Source organism: Bombus affinis, chromosome 12 (assembly GCF_024516045.1).
Source record: "Bombus affinis isolate iyBomAffi1 chromosome 12, iyBomAffi1.2, whole genome shotgun sequence".
In the NCBI taxonomy this organism is placed as follows: domain Eukaryota; kingdom Metazoa; phylum Arthropoda; class Insecta; order Hymenoptera; family Apidae; genus Bombus; species Bombus affinis.
Genome location: NC_066355.1, coordinates 6,979,076 through 6,992,212, shown reverse-complemented (window position 1 = coordinate 6,992,212; position 13,137 = coordinate 6,979,076). Strand labels below are relative to the sequence as shown.

The following is a 13,137-nucleotide window of genomic DNA, read 5'->3' as shown; positions in this document are numbered from 1 at the left end:
CATCCTATGAAAGGCTCCAAGCCTTTTCACGCAATATCTCCTCCACGTTTTTACTATTAACGCCTTCCGCTCTCTCGATAGTATTTTTTTTTTTTATTGTCCACGATATCTCGCCGACATCAAATATTTATTTTTCTTCTGTAATGTGTTACACGCTCTCTTGCGCAAAATCAGCTCGATTAAACACAACGACGTTAGCAGGAATACGGAGAAATATCCAGCTTGATGATTTAATTTAGCTGTAGCATAGCGTTCGCGACTTATTCTTCATTACGGCGTGTTTAATTGCACCAGGCTCGCATTGTGTCGAGACGCTGGCTGATTACTTAATTCTAGCACACGTTACTCAATTTCTAATTACCCGAGCCGCGGAACTCCTGGCGATCCTAAATCGAAATTGTTTCGAAAGCCACAAGAATTTCCTATTTCGTGAGAATTTCCATATTATCGATTTAATCATACCGCTTTCAAACAGTGCAATAAGATCATCATAAAAGACAGACATTCCCATTGAACATTATGGATTTCATAAGGCAGGCACATCAGCTCTTCTAATGGAGGAAATTCTAGCGCCTGACTTCAATAAGTCTGTTACGTGTACCGATTGCACAAACAACGAAATCTAAACACGCGTAAGCGATTTCACGAGGCGTATCGCGGCTCGTTGTTCAGCGTCTAAACGTTTCCATTGGCTACGGACTTACGTACGTCGAGTCACAGTTGAAAAATTTCCTGTAAATTTCTGATAACACGGAATACTATCTCGTCGAATTGATTTATAAAATTCGATTGACGTTAATAGTAGAAATTTTCTGATCGGTTATTATTTGTTTTTCAAAAATACATTATCCGAGATAAAATTGAAACCTCGAGACAAAATTTCTGTCAACACAAGATACTATTTCGTCGAATCGTCTGTAAAATTCTAATGACGTTCGTTAGAAATCTTCTAACTGATTATTATTTGCTTCTCAAAGGTACGACATTATTCGGTAATAATTCAAAATCAAGAGTACACTACGTGCGCACGTAGTAGAGTCTCGCTCACGTTGGAGCGAGTAGAATAGCGAAGCGAAGCCACTTTCGAATCCCTGACCGATGTCCAGGCTTCTTCGATCCGCTTTACGAGCATCTGTTAAACGCCGCTCGTGAGAATTTACGTCATGTCCAGGCTGGAGAAGCTCGTGAGCCCAGAGGCGATCTGCGAACGAACCATCGCGGTCGGTTCTGATCGGTACAGTGAAAGGAGAAAGGCGTCTGTTGAACGAGAAGAAAACAAATTGGTCGTCTTTAAAGGAGGAGGAATATTCACGTAGCTGCGAGCGAACGCCCAGAGGTCACGAATGGCATGGGACCTAGAGTAAGAACTTGATGGTTGTAATTCAGGAAGAGACCAAATCGATAAGGAAAAGAGAAATTAAGGACAAGGAAGAGGAACAGCGAAAGATGGAGAAGCTACCAGAGAATCGTCATTGGTGAAAAGACACGTCGAAATAGAACACAGGCGGCTGTTTCAACGGTGGCGACGTTTTTTTTTATTTTTTTCTACAAAAAAGCCTTTATACAAGTATAAAAAAAGATGCGTAGTTAAGGAATAGCGTTTAAGACATATAAAAAATATAATGTATTTGTGTTGTGTTTCTTGTATTTACGTATGTGTTTCGTGTCAGCGTTCGCTCCGTTCCTCGAACTCATTTTTATCTTTTATTCCTCGTTTTTCATTACTTTTTCTTTTTTCTTTTTAGATAAGTTGTTCGATCTTCCTTGAAGTAACTGTTAGACCAGGTTCGATGATGTACGCGTTCAGTTCCTCCTCGTACTGTCGGATGACGCAGCGAACGCTGTGGAAAGCGTGTGTAAATTGTATTTACAAGGCGCGTTCTCGCGCCGATCGCGGCTTCGACTTCGGCTCCGGCTCCACAGCTATGCCATCTCGAAGTCATAACTATAATTGGATAATTGAATTTTATTTTAGCTTCAACCGAGAAAAAAGAACTTTCAACTATATGGAAAAATTATTATAGTATATTGAAACGGGGGCGCGCTTATTGATAATAATTCCTCTCTCACTTTCGATAATAGGTGAGAATAGGCAAAATTTAATTAGAATTATCGGAACTTGAATTATTGCACTTACGGAGTTTTATAACAATTATGGATTTTTATCTATTTTCAAGCTGAGCTAACGGTATATGTATAAGAGGATAACAAAGAGATGACGACATTCTTGCGCGCACTTTAACAAGCAACTTGAAACGACTTGGATACTATGGACCAACAGCGATCTAATGAGATTTTCGCTGCTTATACCTTCATGTACGCTATATAAAACCGCCATCAATAAAAATTCACGATTCACGGAAAGAAAGAGAATATAAAGGAGTGCATTTCTGCCGTGTGAAAAACGTTAACGGCGGTGCTGGGTGACCTCGTTAACCGAACACGTGGATTTTCGTGGTAATACCTTTTTCTATCGTGCCTGCATAATTCCACCGTAATGAGTGGCTTTGATGCTTATAATTCCACCGGTATCGCTTCCGATAGCAGAGTTTCCAGCTAACGATACTTCTCTTCGCTTTGACCAAATGTTTCATTCCATCATAATCCTTAACAAAGTCAATGTGGAAATTTCATCAGAGAAGAGAACCTTGAAATTTCTTAATTCCGTAGAAAACAGTATCAATTGTGCGTTACTAAATTCCTACGCGAATAGGTACAGTATCGTAGAAAATATGAGTAGGAGGAGCTTGAGTGAAACTTTGGTTGTTAATGGCATCGATAGTAGATGTGTCGCTATGTTTCCTTTGAGTTTAGTGTTGCAAAAGCACCAAGATTATAGGAATTTAGAGAGGATTATCCGGACAAAGACGACTATATAGAGACAGCCTTAACGTAGAGGAAGGAAATAATAATGACCCGAAAAATAATTATCATTAAATTAAAAATAAAGCAAACAAATTACATCTGTACTTCAAAACTATCTATTTATATCTTAAAAAGGTCTAGTATTTACCGCGTAACCGATAGTTAGACTAAAAAGAAAATTCATAATAATCACTACTCTTGTTGTTGTTACACGAGACAATCTCACCTTAAGATATTTAACCAATTTCATGGCAATAAAAATAATGGTTGGAACGAAAATGTCCTAAAGGATGTAACACAATTGAAGGATATTCAAAGGAAATGTGCGAGCATTTTATGCGGTTAATTTAATCAAGTAGGCGCCGACATAAATCCAGGCGAGCGCATTCTCGCGAATGTCGTGGAAAAAGGAATACATTCGAGTATTTCAGGCACTATAGGCAAGGGTCTTTTGTGAGCTGCATAATAGTAAAAGCATACTTGATTATTGGCGTCCCTCGATCCACGAAAGACAATGCAAACTCGTGTTTACACACGAACATGTACACAATTCTTTGGCAAAGGAATTTAAGCAAATTTATGCCTGTAAAGGATAGTTCACGCGAATTTACGATTCATCGCCTCTCGAGCGCAATTGATATCGTTCCAAGGTAGCCATTGTTGACTCGTTACATTCTCTCTCCCGATTTTATCGCCTTAGCAATGTGTACGTTGGCAATAATGTACCTTTTTCCAAAAAAACATGTCGTTGGGGGCCAATTAATCTGACGTCATTCAGCTTTGAGACAATTTACGATAAGTGTAGTAGGTGAAATACAATTCAGTAGGGTCGTAAAGCGTTAAGCAAGGTCACTAATTGATCTAACTACAATTAAGGCCGTACGTAAGAGTCTGCCCCAGATTTTAAAAATTTATATCATCGCCAGTGGTTCAACGACGTGTCATAATTTAGAAATATAGAAATATAGAAATTACTCGAAAATATTATTCTGTTTTTAAATAAATAAACTTTTTGGAAATAGAATTTTGGGAACAGAAGTAGAACTGCAGAAGTAGAAGCAGGATTTCATTCACTTGGACTCTATTTGTTGGAAGGAAGTTTTATTTAATATCCGACTAACTGAACTTTTGTCGATTGAATTCACTTATCTACTATTTTACCCACTCGAGATATTCAGAACGGATGAACACAAGGTGTAATGAAACTGTTCAAACTTTGAATCATCCCTTAAACTCGAAGTGTCTCGTTTAATTCGACAGAGAGCCGGTAAACCGATCTCCGGCCACTTTAATCATCCAACAATTTCACGCTGGGATTCGCTCGAACGCCGTTATCTTTCCCGGTTGACGCGAAATCTCATTCGAAGATGGAAGAACCTTCAACCGTGTGGAACAGCAGTCAAACAGTGTATCAACGGAATGCTAAATCAAAGCTTTCGAAAGTGACTCTTATCGGTATAGTCACAATTTACGATAATGTGTTACGCACAGACAATATAAAAATTTGTCTCGAATGAAATTCGTTCTTCATTAGAAAACAATTTAATAGATAGACTCACGAAAATTCCCACCTGTTTTTCGTCAACTGTTTTTCAAAATACACCTAACATTCTTGTATGTTTCTAGTATTTTTCCAATTCATCGTGATATCATTCTTTGCGAATTCATATTGCTCGCATTCTAAAAAAACACTTACCAAAATCCTTACATCTGCAAGGAAACGTGCAATCGAAACGTGTAAATCTCAGCTCTGGCTCATTTTATGATCGCTCTATATTTTTATTCGTGGTGTACGTATACGCGTGAACCTTGAAGCGAGATACAGTTTGGCCAAACGAATTTGACGAGACGCGTCTGGAAAAGGAAAAATAATTTAATAAAAGCCGGTTGACTATAAACCCTTTTATAACACGGTTTCAATCACAAGCTGGCCAGATTGGATATCACGTTACAATGGTATTTATTCCCGATGATGACCCGTTACGACGACCGGATCCATACGCGACAAGACAGAGCTAGCACCTCGTAAATCGAAGCCCAAGACATTTAGGATCATTAAATGAGGCTAAGTGCGATAGCGGCCGTGATAGGATTAAACAGGATATATACAGTGGCCTGGCTATCTAAAGCTTGTGTATAACGCGTGTCCACATTTTTCATGAATTAATACATAATAAAGCGGAGAGACCACTTAGCGTCTCGTAATTTTGGCAAAAGTACATCGTAAACACTGACGAAATATGATTGCATAAAGAACAGAACCTGCTAATTTCGAAAAAAGTTTCGTGTACGTTTTGAGTGGAATTTCAAAACTTTAAGAATGTAATATAGTAGAAAACAACAATAACGAGGACAAAGAATATTTTTTCCAAGCCACTTTTACGTGGAAAAATAAATTACGATCGTTATTCGATGGTTAAGTATTCGACAATCTGGCGAGCTGTAAGTATTCGCATTAAAAATAACGAGATGAAACTCCAGGAATATGAAGGTACGGGAATGCGTGAAGAAAACGTTCGTTTAATCAATTTACTAGCGTCCATGGCAGCTGTTACTAAAAGCCTGTTGTTCAATCTAGCAACGTGAATGGAAATTACAATTTAAAACGGGTAAAATACTTCTGGACAATCTCTTCCTTTCTCTTTTTCTTTCTTTCTCTTTCTCTCTATCTTTCAACTCACGGCTGCAGTTAATAAAATTCTGCATAGATACAGTTTCTCTGGTTGATGTGATTCACGCTTGGAAATATCGATTTCGTTCGTTCGAGAATATAGCAGTCTTTTTCGTGCGTAAATTGAACTAGGAAGTTTCGTGGAACGTGCTACGTACGTTGGTGGAATATCATTGGCGTCATTAAGCTTCGACTATCGATTTTCAAGTCGGTTGGCGTTGCGACGTCATTCCCCGGGGCATAAAAATTTCGCTTTATCGATTAATACAATCGCGCCTATTTGTTTTAGAAGAGGAACTAATAGAGAATTTTTATTTTTCGAGCTTTTTCTACATTGCAATTTAACTTTGTTACGGTTTAAATTTTGGATAATTGAATTTTATTTTAGCTTCAACCGAGAAAAAAGAACTTTCAACTATATGGAAAAATTATTATAGTATATTGAAACGGGGGCGCGCTTATTGATAATAATTCCTCTCTCACTTTCGATAAATTTTCTAATAATAGAGAAATATAGTTTGGGCGAAGAGCCCTCAAAATAACAGAGCAGAATTCATTTTTGTCGAATGATGGAATATTCGAATCCTTACACACAGAAGAACGGAAAAGTTGTGGATTTAGAATTATCACGATCGTCATGAAGCACACGAGTTAACTTTCAATTAAATAAGCAAAGATAGAACTCGATTGGGAAAATAATTTACATCGTTGGTATTAATTCGTCGAATTGATATTTTCAATCTTCCCGGTATCACCTGTACGCAAGTTAATTTCCATGGAAATCTTCACAGCACCACATTTCCTGGATATTTTGATAATTAATTGCTCGTGTATCATTTAAAAAGGCACGTGTAGAATGCGTTGCACGGTACCACGCATGTTACCTAACAAGTTTTAATAAAACCCGGTGAAAATCGATTAATTACTGCGGCGGAAAATTCTGAAAACGTTGCATTGCACCGCTCTACTTCGTTTCGTGGTTCTCCATACAGGCACAAATGAAATAATCAAACTACGATTCTTTCCAATACCAGCGAAACGATGCACGTGCGTCCCGCCGATGTAACAATACATTGTTATTTCGCAGAGGTTTTGTTATTACGTGGTTCTTTTATACCAGATACAATACCCGTGAGTTGTAAAATTATTTCAAAGACGCGAGTTATGAAAATTGAATTGGATTACACGTGGTTGGTATGGATGAGAGCAGATTGCGAGAAAAAACTCGGATTTCCTATCAAGAACCGCACAAGATTAGCAACGTTTTAACGACTTCCGATGATCGATTTCGATTTCGTAGAAGAAGAATCGTGAAATCGCATGGGGGCTACTAATTGGGGCGTTGGCAAAATAATCATGCATCGGACACATGGTCGAATCGAAGCAACGTTATTCGTTTCATTTGCACTTGCTAAATTTGTAAATAATTGCTAGTTGCGGACAACCGGTCAAATCGATTAGTAAAATCCTTGATTCCTTTCTTCCTGTTAAAATAGTTAAAAATAGTACTGTTTTAAATATTATATTAAGTGTAAACGCGCGAAGTAAACGGTCAGTAACCATGGAGATTGGAAACATGAATAGAGATGAAACAGAAAAGAAATAGTCTTATTTTTCCAGCGACTGTATAATTCCAAATCATCAGAGAAGATTACACTTTTCAATCAATATTCGATTAAAAGAGACTTCATTTTGAAGACTTATTCACAATCGAGTTTATTGCTCGCCGCATTATTGTTCTTGTCGAGTAGAATAAAAGTAAATAAGATGCGGAAGAACGCGATGCGGAAGCAATTTTCTTCCATACAGAATAATTTAGCAACCTAATGCTATTAGCCAATTGACAAGCTGCAAATTGTACATGTATTTTTTACAATTTCACAGTTTTACGCGATATAAGATAATTGCATAACATGCAATTTCCAAAATTTACATTTAAAATTATAATTTATTATTATCGATCACTTGTAAAGTATCATTAGTTCAATCGTGCAAGGTGGACAGTTCCTATTACCCAAACTAATAAAAAGAAATAGAGAGGATTAGCTGGTGAACCTTTTTCATTGGAACTGCTCGATTATCCGAAATCCCATGGTCCCTACTCGGACAAGTGAGATTCCACTGTATTACCTATCTTTATAGTCGGACGATATGCGTGTGCAACAAAATTTCCTATCTGTGGTCGACAGGATATATGAAGATAAGAGCAGCATGGGAGAACCGAGATTATTTTACAGACTCGGTTTCTATGAAATTGCAGTATAAGAAAGAAAAGGAGAAGGTAATCCAGTCTTCGAGTATTTACAGTCTTCGAGTGTCCACTCTCCCTTGGGTACAAAGAATCCTCTGTTTCATTGCTAAACGGCACTGTCAGCGCTTTTGTCTTCCGTCTGACTAATATCGGTTTCTACTACTAATCTCGTCCAGCTTCGCCGATATCCATTGTACTGGAACCTATCCTTTGAACTAGTCCCCTGAATTCTGATCTCTTGTTATTCATCGTATTAGGATAATTGTAATAAATGGGTAAAATGATTACAGTGTGTATCAAATTTAACAAATTGAATTCTTCCGTCATCATCTGAGAGAACTGTGATCGTGCAAGTTTTTCCGGAGCTTAATAATTCTGTCGAATGAATGGTGCTTCTTTGACCGGACTGATTATAATTACGGTGGCACAGCTGGTTTTAATATTCTATATTTTAATTCGCTTATTTGGAGCTTGATTGAAGAAAAACTCCGGAAATTCTCGGATTTCGAATACAATTGTTTCAATTTGTCATCAGGTAACCTATTTATATCTCTCGGATACGTAATTCAAAATTGTAATATAAAATAATTTTTATTCAAACGACTGTAGCTTCTTTTTTTAATCGCGAGTAAAGAAAAACGAGACTGGCCTGTAAAACTATTTCTCTATGATTTTATGGCACAAAATCGTTGACACAGACGTTTTATATGTACCTTAAAAGATCATATATTTAAGGATAAAAATGTTGAGTAATTCGTGACAACACAACGTCCGAATATTTTGAATATTATAATGAAAAAAGAGAGGTTTACGGGAAATTGAGAAAGATGTTGGTCCTTTTAAACTGAAAAATATCACGATATTTGGCCGTCAAGCGTCAACGCCATTCATCGCACGCAAGTGCAATTTTTTCAATCCATCAATCCTTTCTCGATTGACGCGTTCACTGTAAAGGTAGATGATAAAATGGAGTTCCGAGGACGTTAAACAAATTTAATCCCAGTAAGACGATGATATCTTCTCGAAAGAATCACAAAAGACACGGAGATACCATGCCGTTAAAAAAAACAATTTGGTTTGAGGAAATATGTCGATAGGCTTAAAGTTGAACTAACCTAAGCTTCTTAACCCCTCTTACGAGCTTGACTGTGCTACACCATAACGAGTAGAAGGATTAGTTAGGTTTGCTCGACTTTTTCTTTGTATTCGTCGGACAACGAACTAGTATGTAATATGTAATATATATAGAAACATCTTGGCAGTATGTTTTTCGAGAAATCGAATAAGCCGCCCCAATAATTCTGTCTGGTTATCCCTCAGCAAATATCATTTCTATCGTTGATAAATTAATTTTAAACGTCTCATTTTCTCAACCAGTTTATCAAAATTTGATGGACATCATTGACATTGTAGAATCTTTAAGCGAAAATGGAAAGCTCGAAACATAATGAAACGTGTGGGGGAATGGCATATTGAATTAAATTTCTTATTACAGTGGTATTTACGTACCTTTAACAATGGACGAGGGAAACGCGAGCGAAATGAGTTTACGGTTTAGCATCGTGACGGGGGTAAATTAAAAACGCCATCTCTACATCCGAGGAAGTTACATTACAACAAAAGTTACAAGCAAATTCTACGCTTTCTGGCTTAATTAATACATTCTAGATTGTACAAAGAGCTAACTAGAAAGTCACGTGAATACGGAACACTGGTTTTTCGTTTAATTAAAGCGTCTCGAAAAGCTCGTTCGAAGAATCGAGTTAAGTGTTAAGAACTCGGATTAAATAGTTAATGACACAGTTTAATCAATTGTTATTTACTTTGTGAACACGAACGTTTTGATAACAAGCGACTTGTTAGTTGATATTTAACGAATCTAGAAATGCATTTTAATTTGTAGTACATCTGTCACATCTTGGCAGTGTCTTAAACATTCTTTCCAAACGAGATTTCTTTGAATTCGAAAAATCGTTACTTTCACTAAAATTCTACCGTTATATTAAAGCGTTTCCTTTTGATCATCAAGTAGCGTAAAAGTTAGAAAATCACCAAAAAAGCATTTATCATATTTTTCCTATGTAACATTTAACAAACTTCGTTCGGAATATATATGTAATATCGTGGACAAAAGGCCTAAGATATCGGCCGAACCGTAAACAAAGTCGCGAAAGCCGCGGCATCGTCGGGTACATCAATGCGGTCCTTTCAAGTGGATAGTTTCGCGGAAAGGGGCTGCGTGACCCTGGTCACGGGCGTTTCGGGACACGTGTCCGATAGGACGAGAAAAGACAAAGAAACGCTAAAGGCAGTGTTAGTTGAGAAGCCGGAGAGAACGAATGCAAAAAGCGTGCAGTGTGAGTGAGAAGCGAGAGCGAGCGAGTGTAGAAGCCGGAGAGTGTGAATCGGGAAGTCGAAAGCCGCGTATGAAAATAAGACGTACGACAGCATTGTAATCATTTCGTTGCTTCGAATAATAATCCATCATTACCCAACATAAAGACCCATTTAGATATTACATATATGTATCGTTATATAGTCCACAACTATTGTTTACTAAATTATTAACCGTAAAAATAAATTTCTCGCGATTACTGAAAGAACAGTTTTAGATAAGAAACTGAATCATCAGCGATGTTTGCGTAATTAGTGTGACGGTAAGGTTGACTTTCGTCTTTCTTGAGGGTGGCCCCCATAAAAATATCGAACTGAAGCCTCCGGTAGTCTTAAAGCTATTTTCACCAGGCTATGAGTAAACATCGAGCGGGAGGATCGTAAAGTTGAGAAAGTGGCTGCTCTTGACCGTCGGCGGCGTTGATCCACCCTCTATAACTGCCAATAGAGGGTTGCGCATTGCCACCAGTGTACATTCTGTTGTTTAGACTGCGATATTATTCCAGAAAACATTTATGTGGTTAGTACGCCACAAAATTTAGATATTCGGCGCAGTACCGAGATTGCATGTCAATATGACGTTTCAATATCTCCATTAAGTAATTAAATGAAGCCTGCCGGCGAAATATAAATTAACATCTTTAATAGGCAATATACGCTATTGTACGGAACCATTTGAATTGCCATGTGCACTTGCGGTAATGGTATACCAATTTTTCCAAAATGTATAAATTAATGGCAAATCAATGACTAGAGACGGTGATTAGTGTGTTCTCGTGAAATTGGAAGATTATAAACGCAAATAATCTGTTAACGAGGATCGCGTATAGAATTAGATGAAACTCGTATTAAAGGAATCAGGATGAAAAAATATATAATACAAAGAAATGAACCAAAGTTGAAATTAATCAATATTCTTTAAAAAATGCGTCGTTGTAAATTTACGAAATTTGTCTACGAAGAATTATGAATTGATCGCTTGGCTCTTCTGATAGTTCTGACGTTATAGAAATAAAAAATAATCTTCTTCTCGGATAAAGTACACTGTCACGTTGACGTACTTCCGGATTTTGGATAATTCTGCTGGAAACAGCGTTAATAATCTTCGCGTGAGTTTAGAAGTACCTCCTTTATCTGACTCGTAGTTTACGAGCGGTCTGAAGATAAAGAACTTTTTAAAGTATGTTTTATTGAATTAACCGCTTGAAAACCATGCTGATGAACTCCGTAAATTGAAAAGCAGAGAAAAATAACGATATTACGTACATTTTTTAAACTTGAACTATGTAATTGTCTATACCAGCAGCTTTGATAAATAAACTTAAGGATATCAGTCAGTTGACTAATTGTAAAATTGCAAATTATTGCGCGAGAAAGCTGAGATAATAAAATTGAAATGCTTTACTTTACTGAAATCATAGCAAATCTTTTGATCGTAATTTTTATGGACGAATTGCATCCTAATTGACTGAACGTTTGAACATTTTTAAGCTTTTATTATTTTAAGGTATATTAAAATACATTAGATGGAGATGATCGGACAAAAGGTATTTTACACGATTCGATCAAATAGTTGCATTAGTATTCATCGTCAATATCCGCCAGTAAAAGCGACACGAAATCATAGTGAATCCTTTAGTAAGACGTGTCCCAAGATCCGTCGCGTTCCTTTGCTCTTTCAAAGTTTATTTCCTGGTGGATCTCCGTCGTGTTCGTTTGAGAAACGTGCCTCAGCTTTCGATAAAATAAAGGCGGGGAACCGTGCGGATAGTTCCTTAGGAAATTGAAGAGAGTACCGACTGTTCCTGGCAATCTCTAAACATTCCCTTGACTACTCCTAATCCGTTTCCTACTTCCAAAGAAGAATAAAAACTTCGAACAAAACGAACTGTTGTTTGAGAAAGAAAGAGTATAATACTCCAATTACCCACCTATAAAACCCTACTTTGGGCTACTGAAACAAAGAGGATGAATAAAAAGAACAAAGCAGCGTAAGGAAAACAAAGCACGTATTGTTTCGAACTGACAAATAAAATCCAACGCTGCGCGCCGGTGTGATGAATTGGTGTTCTTGAAGCTTAAATACCGAACAGTTTGGAATTTATTTGATAGGTACATTCGTGTCATTTGCCAACGTATCTACATTTCATCTATTGTAGAGGATACCAAACTTCGAGCGTCCAATATTTGTTCCCACCGCGGAACACCGTATTCTGCATATTTCAATCGTGTTACGGTAGCGAGTTAGAGAGAACCAGAGAACTCCTGGCCTCTTCAAGATGTTCGATACACCGATACAACGGAACGAGATATTCAATTATAGGAAGAACACTTGGTGCACGATTGTAGAACAAGATTGAAGCGTGGTGGCCGATTATTTTCGTGAAAACAACCTACCGTTTGCTCCAAGTGTTCGTTCCAAGTATTCGTTCCAACTGTTCCTTCTGAACGTTCCTTCCCCTCATTCGTGCGAAACGTTTGTCCCAAAGTGTTGGTTCGAAAGGTTCGTCCTACACCCGACAGATCCATTTTTCGTCGTTGATATCATGCCGTCTCATCGTTCTAGGTGACGGGGAGAGAGAGAGAGAGAAAGAGAAAAAAGGCAACGGGATGAAATAACGTTCCCAAAGGATGGAAACATGGGATAACCAAGCCTCGCCTGGTAGCTTTTATTCGAATGGCAACCTTTCTAGACGTTTTTTACACTCGCCCGGTCGTTTTGATTGCGTATTCTTCGTCGGTCGGTTGGTATTTGCTATTCGACGAAGAGGAGGGAAATAGTCGAGTGGTGAACCAAGGAATTTTAATATCACGTTCAACGCTCGGATTTCCGACGTTTTCGTATTAAAACGACCGGAACAGATTGCAATCACGCCGACGGCTACTCGGCAATTAGGGAGAAAACAGGCCAGAGACGACTGTTTAAAGTTGGATAATCGAGAAACGAAATATATGG

General features: G+C 37.7%; 1 protein-coding gene across 2 annotated transcripts in view; it reads right to left on the bottom strand.

Moving 5' to 3' along the window:
• The window catches only part of LOC126922566 (neuropeptide CCHamide-1 receptor-like), a 189,286-nt gene that overhangs the window by 90,107 nt on the left and 86,042 nt on the right, over positions 1–13,137 (bottom strand). For both annotated transcript variants that reach the window (XM_050735287.1, XM_050735283.1), the window contains one exon: positions 4,562–4,719. The gene's annotated coding sequence lies outside the window, so the exon portion shown is untranslated. The remainder of the gene's footprint in view (positions 1–4,561; positions 4,720–13,137) is intronic.